A 13,903-nucleotide genomic window follows, 5' to 3' on the forward strand; every position below is an offset into this window, starting at 1 on the left:
TCCCTATGAGGTATCTGTTTCCCACAAGAAATACAGTTATTCACTTTTTCTGACATCCGGTTAAATACTGAGGCAAGAAAAAACCAAAATGTTCCCCAACGGGGTACTTAGCCAACTTTGATTCGGTCTGAAACTCCGACTTCAGAAAATTTCAGAACGCCAACCTGCACTCGCAAAACTGCTTCTGCATCGGACCATGCGGCAAAAAAGACTGAGGATATGGCGTCGGTCATGCGCATTAGTACCCTGACGTACTGACGTCAGTCTAATGCGCCCTGACCGACGTCAGCCTTATACTTTGGTATTCGGGCCGACTGGACAGCGGACTACCCAATAGTTAGGACTGCAGCAATGTGGAACGAAGAACATCCATGGATTAAAACTCAGTGTGATAACATGAATTATAGTGCCTTTGGGAAATCGTCCACCCAAGCTAATTACTCCATTAGTGAAACACCATTAAGTGTGCACCCAGTAGTTAGGGTCTGGGAACATATATAGACAGTAATCTAGCCTTCGAACACATGTAGCTAAGACAGTAAGAAAATCATTCCATGTCACCCAGCTCATAAGCATGAGTATGGCTTCCAGGTCCAAGAAAGTTATAGTACCACTGCACTTTACCCTTATCAGACCCATCATTGAGTACAATGCTTCCTTTGGCATGAAACAGACCAGGCACTTGAAACAGCTGGAATGCCCTCAAAGGGTTCTCAGCAGGAGAATCCAGAGTATGAAAACTCTATCCTACACAGATTGCCTTACGATCCTATTTCTGTACTCAGCCTCCTGCAGGTTACTGAGATGTAATCTATACCTGGCATATAAGGCATCCTCAGGTCCAGCCCTGATTGATCTCTTGCTCATCTGCAAAACTATCAGCACCAAAAACACTTGAACCAAGGACCCAAATTTTGTCTGCAACGTAAACAGAACATGCTGAAGAGACCAATTTGTGCTTCAAAGGATCCCTGCACTGTGGAATTGATCCCTTACCTTATTCAAACAAAACTTTGATCATTGGTTGGGGAATCCAAATTTTACCCCTAGTCTGGCCCCATTTCTCTGAAGGAAAGAGGTTGACAGTAAGTAAGTTAATCCCCAACTAACATACCCCCCACATAACTCTTAGTTACCTCCTTAGTAAAATACCACACCATATAGACATCTAAGGTACTTGGGGACAAAAACTGGGTTGGGTTGCACAGCTAGAATTATAAAGACCTTGGTGGTTATTAGCCTAGTATAAATCTATGAACCTATGAAAACAGAAGTTTGTGAAGAAGACAGAATCCCATTAAAAGTGTAATAGATCATTCTGCCAACTTATAAAATGAGCTAAAAATAGTAATGCCCATCATACATAAACATAAAAAGAAAAGAATACACAATAAGAAAGTCAACACTAGAAATGCAAGAACCAGAGAATTCAAAGTTAGAAATCAGGTGTTAGCTTTGGTCCCCTCTAAAGAAAATAGGTTTCCCTAAATGGCAGGGTGCATTTGAAATACTAGGAAATTGAAACAATGTAAACTACAGGGTTAGATCGACTGGTAAGAAAAAGGTGAACAAATATATCATATCAATGTCCTTAGACCAAGGAAAGAAGTACAAACCTCTGTAGTTAGTTTTGTGAATGAAAATAGAAGCACTCCAGGGTGTTATTTCGATATCCTGATGGAACAGTCACGTTCCATGATGACTCGTTTTTAAGAACAACACTTGCACTGAATACATAACTAACTTTACATGTTAAAATATAAATAGTTACAGTCAATGAACCATTCCTGTCAGCACACAAGTAGCCATTGCTTGTTAAGATTAAAGTTAATAACGCTACTATTTTTCTACACTCTTCTGCATCCTTTAACATACACAAACTACAGTCAAATCATCGAATTAACATATCTTGTATTGTTTATGTTTACCATTTTCCAGTTTTCTGGGGGAATATCTAATAACTCATTTTATTATTAATGCATAGTCATCCACTTACCCCTTTACTATCTTAAGGTTCTGAAGGCCTCTTTCACTTTGTTCACAGCTATAGCTACAATAGTTACACATTGAGAAGCAAAAAAAACAAACTAAATATCGCACTGCAAAGGACAAACGTGGAACTGTCCAAAATAAAATGAAAAAACTAATAAAATATACAAGGGCAGTCCACGAACCAGGCAAACAGCACAAAAGTCCAAGCATAGAAAAAAATGTTCGTGGACTGCCCTTGTATATTTTATTAGTTGTTACTCATTGAGAAGCATTTTGCACAGTCTACCTAATGTTGTATGCCTAGCATCAATGTATTGTTTCTCTCTCTGTCTCAAGGGACACCTGCAATTCCCCCCTTCCGTCTCCCCCTTCCTGTGGAGTACATGGTCATTTCCCCCTCAATCTACTCATCACCCCTTTCCTTAGTTCATTTCTAACAATTATCTAATCCATTTCTAACCATCTTTGACACTTTTCAATATAATCTGTCTTGTCTTTTCCCCAAGTTGCCTGTTCCAGTTCTGTGAACTTGTTTTCCATTTTTCTAACTTCTGTCACATTTGAAGGATTCTTCTGTTTCCATTTTTTGTTACAGCTTTCTTTGTTAAGACAAAAATAATCCTATCATTTCAGTCTCTGAAATTCTCTTGATACATTCTTCGCCCATCCCAATAGATACATTTGCTTTGTAATTACTCAGTCTCTTCAGAACTTCACCCATCTGATCCTATAGCTCTCATCAAAATCTTTCTGACTTCTTACCTTCCATATATATATGTACCCGGGTTACCCTCAGTTCAACACACCTCTAACATTTATTCACTATTCTCAAGAACATCTTCACTGATTTACTAGGTATATAGAAAATATTTATATAAACATTTCCACACAAAAATTCTAAATACGCTAGATTTTGTTACACATTTTGTAAAACTGGTGAAGATGTGCCCATTCATGTTCTGTCATTCTCATTCCTAACTCCTTTTACCATGAAGCTAATATTTTAGCCATTACTCCCTTTTTGAAGTTAATATTTTATATGCCTTGGACAGAATCACCCATGTACTACTTCCTTCCTTCATTCCCCCCTCATTGTATTGATCACCTTTATTAATTCAAGGACCTGGTCAAAATCAGCTTTTGCCTATTTAATTTTTAATAACATTAGTCTACCCCTACATATGTCAGCTTTATCCTTTGCTCTAGTCTAAACTCTTCATATACATTCTCCAGTTATTTACCTCTATTGATTGCTAACAGCTGTGGTCAATATTTAGTTTTGCTTAGTTTCTTTTACATCTTCAGACTACATATTGATTATCTATATCCTGTTGTATTTTCCAATAAGGCTGACTTCCATCTTACACTTTATTATCTCACCTCCCACAGATACTTTGATTACCAATTTTTGCATTTCTTTCCTTGGGCGACCACAGCATTACAGCCTTTAAATCCAGACACCCCCCCCCGCACCCCCTATTCCATCTCTTGTTATCAAATCATCTTTCCCCACTTAGACTCATAGTTATGTTGAAAGCATATCAACAACATTGCTAGTTGCCACACTTGCCAGCGCACTTTAATATCGTACAAGGTTGCTGAGGCCTGGAACTCCTTACCTGTATCCATCAGGTCTATACCTTTACTCCCATCTTTCAAAACCATTTGAAAGACTTACTAGCTAAAATCTGGCTCTGTTCTTGCTCAAAACCAGGATAAACTATATCCCTAAATACGAGCAGGTACCTTTTCATTCCTTATACCTCCTTACTCTTCCTTCTTCACTTCCTTACTTCTATCAAATTCTCTTCCTTGACTTTCTCTCTAAATATATCAGAAGCCTGTTTTTCCCTTACTTCATACTACAGTTCCTATTTGTATTAGACTAACTTACCTTTAATTTCTATACAAACTGTCTAAAATTTCTCTAAATATTAAATGATGGTCATATAGTTTGTATAGATACTTAACCAATGTTTTATATTATGTCTAATTTGTTATAATTATTTAAAAACAAGAAAGTATGTAGCATTACTAAAAAACTTAAAATTACAATTAAAATGCAATGCTGCCAGACAGTATCCAAATCAAATTTTCGATTTAATAAAAAAATACTTTAATACAATAAACACATAAAAAGACAATCGATTAAGCACTTTTATCCAAACACATCAGGACTTCATCAGAATCTGGCAGCATTGCATTTTAATTATAAGTATTTGAATTGCACATATTATTTTTATTCTTGAAAATTTTATAATTATTGTTCTTAAAATGCTTTGCAATAATTTGGAGCTTTTATCCCTGGGCCTCTGCTGAAAATGGGCTTCTACCCAGTTGGCCTTTACTAGTAATCAGATGTCAATAAATAAATAAATAGCTAGATAGATAGATAGCTAGATAGATAGATAGATAGATAGATAGATAGATAGATAGATAGATAGATAGATAAAATAAATACATAAATAAAAAAAATAAATAATATTTGGGACACCCAGACCTCCCTAATCTTATGGCATTATTGCCATTTCCCATGCTGCCCTTGGCTTCCTATTATCCCATAAAAATTGGAAAAAATCACCTGCTTAACCTATTTGAATTACAGCTCTGTAGGGCTCCAGCAAAAAGTCTGTCCTGGCTCAATATATTGCTGCAATGCAGATGATTGCAGTAGCTGAACTCTCTAATCCAAATATGATGGGACCAATTGCCATGTTTTCACAAGATTCCTACACTTATCCCATACTTTTTCATAAGTTCCACTAAATGTCTCTTCCACTATGCTGCTTAACTAAATCCCTAAGTGTCTGATGTTTGTCTCTTTCCAGAGATATCCAATATTCTATTTCAAATAATCCGCTGGCACAGAATTCTCCCCTATGGCCTGCAACTTCTCACTATTAACCTTATAGCTTGATCTCTCTCCATTCTTTTACAATGCTTCCCACAAAGCCTAAATGCCTTATCTGGGATACATCATTTTAATCAAAACATTATCTGGAAATGTATTTACAAATTATTTTATTTCACTCCCAACTGTATCCCCAATGTTAGATCCCGTCAGCTTTATTGCAAGTGGTTCTATATACATAGCAAATAGCAGGGGGTACGGGTGGGGGTTGTAGGGGTAATCCCTGTCTTGCTCCCCTTTTCAAATCAAATGCTTCTAACAATCTCTCTCTTATTTTCACTTTTAATACTACCCCTGATACATCCTACTAATCACATCTTCTAACTTGTCTGGGCATCCTCATTTTTCTAATAATTCAAACAAATACTTCTATCACACCTAGCAGACGCCTTTTCAGCATCTAGGAGAGCATTGCCAAATATTGTTTAGTTATGTGAACACCTTGCAAAATCATCATTGTTCTTATAATATTGTCCGCCATCTTCCTACCCCCTACAAAATCACATTAATCCCACTGAGTAATTCTGGGCAAAAATCATTGACCGCCTAATTGCTAGCACAGCCAGTCATGTTTAAATATAGGAGACAAGTGTCCCATTATTAAGGAATGTCTGGCAATCAATTGGATGCTCTCTTCACTGAAATATTGCCACCTCGATCAAAAATTCACACTGGTGACAGACCATGCTCCTCTGATATGAATGAACAGTTTACAAGAAAAGTGGGGACTCTAAATATAACTGTTTAAATTCACAGTCCAGGCTCAACCTACCACAATGCAGGCTGTCTCTTTTAAGTTCATAGTCCATTAAGTGGGCCTAAAATATGGTTTCAAGCTGGTGGGGAGGGGAGCAATATAATGCAGTGAGCATTTTTACATGGTATGTCAAAATGTTGTAAAATTGTCATAAAATATAAAAAAAATATTGTTCCTATAAGACAAATAAATACAGGTTGCAAGAGTTACACAGGATTCCCAAATTATTTTTTTTTTGTTAATGAAGTTAATTATTCTGTTAAAGTGGTGTTTAAAAAGGAAGGCTATGGACCTGCTTTTAAGAGAAAGTACCCTCTTACTGATGGTAAGCAACTGATGGTAAGCAAGGTGAACATGTGTGCTTGGGACAGCAATCCTAGGTGACGAGCTGCAGTAAAGGTGCGACTCTATGGACTACTTTGAAGTAACAGATAGTGTCCTGAAAAGAATATAGTACTTGATTTTACTTTACTGTGTTCCATGTCATTTGAGAAGAATTTACACCAGTTGTTTTTGGCTGTGTTTAATACAATCATGCCTCTTAATGGAATGTGCTGAATATGTATATAGGTTGTGTTTAATACAATCATGACTCAATGGAATGTGCTGAATATGTATATATTTATATACAAAGTCCATGTATGTGTATCTATATATATATATATAGAGAGAGACTGAGATACACACACACACACACACACACACACACACACACACACACACACACACACACAGATATGTGTAGACACTTTTTTACTTATCTATTATTGTTTTATTCAGTTATTTAATCAGTAATGTAATCAGGTACAATCAAGCTCAAGGGGTAACCCAGGAGTACTGCTGACCGAATGACTCACTTAGTGGCATATGTGCATCGAAACATTTATGGTAATAGTTTGTATATCATTATATTCAGTAGATTCCCAGTTCTTATTTTCAGTCTTTATGAAATGAAGACACAAACTGATCCCTGCTGGTTCTGCAGTGACATCCTGTAGCTGCAGTGCTGTCCAGAAAGTATGTGGTCACTGACTCAGTCACTTTTCAGACTTTGATCTGTTACAGCTGAATAGTGTCTGGTCTGGGGAGTATCCTATAGGAATGTTTAACTTTAAAACATTAATGAGACTCTTCCGCCACATTCTATGCTACAGCATGGCCTTAACAGAAGAATTGCAAGCAGTGCAACAAAGTTTTTCCAGTCATCCGTTATGCCTAATGAGCTTCACCCCCTGCAGCAGTGGAATTCACCAGAGATCACTAGGCTGCTTTTAAGTTTTAATGACATGCTCTCAGTTCACAATTAAAGAAAACTCTTCATGTGTCAGAAACAAAAACATATTCTTCAGTAAAGCCTCCCTGTAAGCTGCCCTGTTCTCCTTTTTTAAATCTCACATTAATGTTCCCTGTCAAGATTCTATGGTGTGACAATTATCTTACTTCCCTTCTCTCCCACAGACAGTACACGTAGATAGTCATGAGCCTCAAAACATACAGTTTAAATGACAGAGTCTTTCCATCTCTCTCTCTCTAAGACTTTTGCATGGTATATATACTCCCAGCAGAAAATTATGCTTAGCTGGAACCTTTCTTCCTATGTCCTACTCAAAGTTATAATAAAATATGGAAGCATTATCCCACTACATCCCAGTTTTACAGAACTTAAAGCATGAGAAAATCTTAACCTTAAATAAAATGAATAAGTTAAAAGTAATCTGACAAACTCCAAGTTCATACCCAAACAATATGACCACAATGCTGTTTGGATGCAGCTACTTTTATCTGACTCAGCAAGGGTAGGGTAAATGGGGCACCACCTCATGGGGAGAGGTGTGGAAGACTATAAAACGAAAGTTTGCATATGCAAGGGTAGTCATAAGTAAGTCCTGCTTATCAAATATATGTAGTAATCTTTGTACATAAGCTGAGTTGTATACACTTGCCTATATATCACAATTTCTTATGATTCATTCCTTTTTTGCATATCCATATGATGTAATTGTGTATGGCATTACTGATCTTTACATAACTGTATTGCTGTATTCTCCATTCTACATTTATACTGACTTAATGATGTAGGTTAACATCACGATTCACTATACCACATGCAAACCATCACATTTCAGTACTGATAATGAAAGTACATCACACAAGTGTTTTCACCTCAGAGATCACACAACAATGGGAAAAGGGTTAATTCCCTTAACCCACAATCAGCTGATGTTGACAAAATACTTTCAGTGTCGTTCAGCAGTAACGTAAGTGAAAAGAATGACCCCCCCCCCATTAACCTACACTTACACTGTGATCTCCCTAAAGAACGCACCACTAATGTCATTTTTCAAAAAAAAAAAAATTCAGTGAAAAACACATCAGTGAATTGCATTCCAATAAAGTGCGTGACTTTTTGTGTTCTGTTCTGCAAATGTAGTATAAAAATTTAAGGCTTTCCTCTTGGAACTCTTCTATCTGGACTGACAGTGAAAATGATCAGGCATTCCTGGTCAATAGATGCAACTAAATAACTATACCTTCATGTTCCAAAGTAATTACCCTACATCTCTCCTGTTCTACACATCCATTACTAGCCTGTCTTTCTGTAAATTGTAACTGTGTCTGCAACCTTATTTTCTCCTAGAAGTACTTACCCAGATCAGAGTTAATCATGAAAAGGTTACAGTAAAGACTTACAGGTAACTTGCATAGTTTTGAAATGAGATTTATAGAAACTAGTGAGAGTACAGCATCTTGTGCATGCTGGTGTTTTACTTTCCAGGTTTCAATTGAAAATTAGAAAACAGGACTGACCCAATGGAAAATGAAAGAAACCAAAAAAAAAAATAATAAGGAAAGAAGGAAGGGTAAGAAAGTAGAAATTATCACTTTTATATAACTACATAATGGCTAATAAAAGGGCCAAGTTGGTCCAGTCCACCTGCAAACAAACATCTAAAGCTGGATAATGTAGTGTAAGAAAGGGAAGAATATAGAGGAAAAGCAAATGCTGATTATAAGCGCACAGAAAAAAAAACTACATGAGAATAGTGGAGTATAAATTATCCAGGATAAGAAAGATAGATAGCACCATTTATGAGAACACAGAGGAATGAGGGGATTCAAATGATGGATCTGAAAAGCAATACAGAGGGTACAGTCAGTAAAAGACTCAGTAGAGCTAACAGTGGCTGAAATAATACAGTCGGACTAATTAATATTTGGAAGTGATGGAAAAGGAGTCAATGTCAGTGATGACTCTGATCAAAAATAAAAGGAAGGCAGAAGAAGAACATATAAGAAACCATACACATAATACGAGTGCAGTCACTGGATGTAAAAATAGTGTAGTATTTATTTATTTATTTATTTTGGCATTTGTTAACAAAGTCCAACTGAGCAATAGCCCATTTTCAGTGGAAGCCCAGGGAGAAAAGCCCCATACAGAAATATAATTACAATAACAAATGGTTGCAAACAGAAGTTAACAGGATATATGAGATATTATACATACATTGAGTACAGCTCAAAAGTTTAAATAAAAAAACAGAAAAAAATTAGAGCAAAAAGTACATTATGAGGTGGGACTCAGTAGATTGGGAAGAAAAAGTAAAAGGTAGTAGTAGAGATTTATAAGATAGCCATAGGTGAAAGAGTAATAAGGTATAGAGAAGTTTAAGTCTGAAGGAAGGGAAAAAGATGAAAGAGCAGACAAGATGAGTATAGTAAGAGGAGATTAGTAGACAAAAAATACTTAGTAGCAGACAGAAGTCAGGATGGGTTTTGACATGAGCAGATCCATGAGTTTTGTAGATTTTCTTTAAAAACCTTTTTGAAGATATGAGTATGGGGAATTTTTCTAATGTTCAATGATGATTTGTTCCAGGCTAGAGCAACTGAAGAACTGCATAAGTGATGTCCTATTACTTTTTTAGACTTATGGACAGCTAAGAGAAACTATTAGATCCCATAGAGAGTGAGAGGGGTGTAAAGGGATATAAGGGAAGAGATGGCTGGGCAGAAGGAGGGTTTATTAAGAATAGAGTGAATCACTGAAAGTTGAGAGAGTAAGAGTAGATAGGGGAGTTCAAGCCAGTGAAGAGTTCTTAAGGAAAAGCAGTGAAGCGAGTTGTAGGGTTGATTAGCAGCAAACCTAGCAATTTTATTATAGGTTAGTTCAAGCCTGGCCTTACGGGAGAATTGTAGGTTGGTTAAGATTGCGGAGGCATAGAGGAGTGAGGGAAGGAGATAGGCATGGGCAATGGAAAGTCTAGAATCATTAGTGAAGTATTTTTTTACTCCTGTGAAGCAGTCCAAGTTTTTGATGTGTCTTCTTGATAGAGTTAAAAACATGCAGATCAAATTTAAGTTGGTCGTTTATGATTGCAACCAGTAACTTAGTGTGAGTTTCAACATTTATGACAGTGTTGTTAAGTTATAAAATAGTAAATTATGTTTTATAATGGAAAAGAGATTTAGGCAGAAATAGGAGAAGGTTAGTTTTTTTTGGATTGAGTAAGAGTTGATTGTTGGAAAGCCCGTTTTCAACAGAGTGAAAGGAGTTTTGAGTAATTGAACAGAGGTCCAAAATACTGTGAGAGGTAGAGATGATAAGGGAATCATCAGCATATTGTATTAGAGTGGAGAGGGAGGAGAAGGTGTGACGACTGTTAGTGAAAATGTTGAAAAGTAGTTGTCCAAGGATGGATCCTTGGGGCACACCCATGTTGACAGGGAGAAAGGAGGAGAAGAAAAAGAGCCATTTGACAGATTGTTGCCTATAGGAGAGGTAGCTAGAAAACCAAGACAGGGTAGGGTTAGAAATACTGAGATCAGACAGGTTGGAAAGAAGCAGGGGATGGGAGATAACATCAAAAGCTTTGGAGAAGTCCATGAGAAGACAGGAGACTAGTTTGTTATTGTCTCTAGCTTGAGCAATTGTTTCGGTGAAAGATGTTAGTGCAGTAGTAGTGCTATAGTTGGGTCAGAATCCGTATTGGGTAAGTGAGAGAAGACTCTCATGCAGGAGGTAGTCTAGCAGTTCCTTACGTATACACTTTTCTAGCAGTTTTGAGAGGGAGAAAGAATAGCTATGGCACAGAAATTAGTTAGGTCAATGGATTGCCCTCCCTTCTGGATGGGAATAGTATAAAATTGTTACCAGACAGTGGGGACAGACGATTCTTGGATAGAGCAGTTAATTAGGACAGAGACAGGGTATGCTACAGAGCAAGCAGAATTTTTGGGAAAAGTGGGGATAATTTGTCAACAGAAGGAAGGCATGGTTTTAGTTTGCTGAGAAGATATTTAATTTAGGTGGTAGGGAAAGGTTTGAATGAAAAGGGATGATTCTGTCCTTCCTCAGTCATTCATTCATTCATTTCTAGTACTTGCTTGATCCTGTCCATGTTTTTTATTTTATTTGTTAACTGACTAAACCCACTTAAACATAACTTCCTCTTTTCAGAGTAGACTACTGTCTGTTTAAGAACCTTGTTCAGAGATCTACAGTATGTATTTCATTTGTTTTAATTAGTACACTATTCTGATGTCTGCTGACCCTTTTCAGCACAGGTCTGGGGAGATACGCTCCAAAAGAGGTACAAAATGTAATAGTAAACACACTACAGTGATTAAAGCATCAACCCTAGACTTTAGGATGAAGCTTATTAGCAGTTGATTAGCCTTATACAGAGAAAGAGGTTGGCAAAGAAGATGTGGGATTGTCAGAGAGATGAAGAAAGTAGATAGGAGTATAAGGAGATGAGGTGCATGGCAAAGAGAGAGGTGACGAAGGCTAAGGATAAGGCATATGAAGAGTTGTATGAAAGGTTGGACACTAAGGAGGGATAAAAGGACCTGTACCGATTGGCTAGACAGAGGGACCGAGCTAGTAAATATGTGCAGCAGGTAAAGGTGATAAAGGATAATGAGGGAAACATGCTCACAAGCAAGGAGAGTGTGTTGAGCAGATGGAAAGAGTACTTTGAGGGGTTGATGAATGATGAGAATGAGAGAGAGAGAAGGTTTGATGATGTGGGGATAGTGAATCAGGAAGTTCAATGGATTAGCAAGGAGGAAGTAAGGAAGTAAGGATAGCTATGAAGTGGATGAAGAATGGAAATGCTGTTGGTCCAGATGACATACCTGTGGGAGCATAGAGGTGTTTAGGTGAAATGGCAGTGGAGTTTTTAACCAGATTGTTTAATGAAATCTTGGAAAGTGAGAGGATGCCTTAGGAATGGAGAAAAACTGTTTTGGTACAGATTTTTAAGAATAATGGTGATGTGCAGAGCTGTAGTAACTACAGAGGGATTAAACTGATCAGTCACAGCATGAACTTATGGGAAAGAGTAGTAGGAGCTAGGTTAAGAAGAGACATGATGATTAGTGATCAGCAGTATGGTTTTATGCTGGGAAAAAGCACTACAGATGCGATGTTTGCTCTGAGTGTTGATGGAGAAGTACAGAGAAGGTCAGAAGGAGTTGCATTGTGTTTTTGTAGACTTAGAGAAAGCATATGACAGGGTGCCTAGAGAGGAGTTGTTGTATTGTATGAGGAAGTCGGGAGTGTCAGAGAAGTATGTAAGAGTGGTACAGGATATGTACAAGGGTAGTGTGACATCAGTGAGGTCTGAGGTGGGAGTGATGGATGTGTTTAAGGTGGAGGTGGGATTACATCAAGGATCAGCTCTGAGCCCTTTCTTATTTGCAATGGTGATGGACAGGTTGACAGATGAGATCAGACAGGTGTCCCCGTGGACTATGATGTTTGCAGATGACATTGTGATCTGTAGTGAGAGTAGTGACCAGGTTGAGGAGACCCTGGAGAGATGGAGATATGCTCTAGAGAGAAGAGGAATGAAGGTCAGCAGGACTAAGACAGAATATATGTGTGTGAATGAGAGGGAGGATAGAGGAATGGTGAGGATGCAAGGAGTAGAGGTGGTGAAGGTGGATGAGTTTAAATACTTGGGATCAATAGTTCAGAGTAATGGTGAGTGTGGAAGAGAGGTGAAGAAGAGAGTACAGGTAGGATGAAGTGGGTGGAGATTAGTGTCAGGAGTGATTTGTGACAGATGAGTACCAGTAAGAGTGAAAGGGAAGGTCTACAAGAGGGTAGTGAGACCAGCTATGTTATATGGGTTGAAGACAGTGGCATTGACAAAAAGGCAGGAGTTTGAGCTGGATGTGGCAGAGTTAAAGATGTTAAGATTTGCACTGGGTATGACGAGGGTGGACAGGATTAGGAATAAGTATATTAGAGGGTCAGCCCAGGTTGGAAGGTTTGGAGACAAAGCCAGAGAGGCAAGATTACGTTGGTTTGGACATGTGCTGAGGAGGGATGCTGAGTATATTGGGAAACAGATGCTAAGGATGAAGCTACCATGTAACAGGAAAAGAGGAAGGCCTAAGATCAGGTTTATGGATGTGGTGAGAGAGGACATGCAGGTGGTTGGTGTGGCAGAGAAAGATGCAGTGGACAGGAAGAAATGGAAACAGATGATCCGCTGTGGCGACCCTTAACGGGAACAGCCGAAAGAAGATGATGAGTCTCTGCTAAATTGCCAAACTAATGCACACATATATGTAAATAAATGTTCTTAATTGGTGTGCTGGGGTTTAATTAAAATCAGTAATGAATCAGAGCTGAAAGTAAGTTTTAAATTGTGGTTGTCAAAGGAATTTATTTATTTATTTACATTTCTTTAGTGGGATAGTCCAACTGATTCAGCAAAAGCAAAACCCTTTTCAGTGAAGGCCTGAGAAGGAAAGCTCCTTTCAGCAATATGAAAAAGAGAAAGTGCACAAAAAGTTATAATAATATTACTAGTAGGATAATATAATACACAGTGCACTTATTAACAAATAATAGCAAAAGCATGAATCAAGCCTACCAGTTTGCAGTCACATTTTCAGTATTACATATACAAAGCAGATATTCTGTTGCAGAGCAGTATCAGAGGACAATAGGGATAGTTGCTGCAAATCAGTACAGCGCAGAACCAGATCATGGTCAAATGGGGCCCTAGGTAGGGTAATGGAAAATGGCTCCCCCAGTCACTCCAGTGCCCCATTACTTGGCTGTCTCCACAATTAACATAAATATTGTACAAACCTGTCAGTGTACGTACTATTTTCTTCTTTACTTTACCAATGTTTACAGAGATTTAGATTTAATTAAAAACTTTTATTTCACATTTTGAGCACAAACACTGATGGTCATTTGCTAAATAAAACAGCTTCTC

At 37.7% G+C, this 13,903-nt stretch overlaps 1 protein-coding gene across 2 annotated transcripts in view; it reads right to left on the reverse strand.

Moving 5' to 3' along the window:
• Window positions 1-13,903, reverse strand: part of ADAMTS17 (ADAM metallopeptidase with thrombospondin type 1 motif 17) — a 3,302,852-nt gene that overhangs the window by 2,794,953 nt on the left and 493,996 nt on the right. The gene's annotated exons all lie outside the window — the stretch shown is intronic.

Source organism: Protopterus annectens, chromosome 7.part0 (assembly GCF_019279795.1).
Source record: "Protopterus annectens isolate FY-2018-M chromosome 7.part0, PAN1.0, whole genome shotgun sequence".
Classification (NCBI taxonomy): Eukaryota; Metazoa; Chordata; order Ceratodontiformes; family Protopteridae; genus Protopterus; species Protopterus annectens.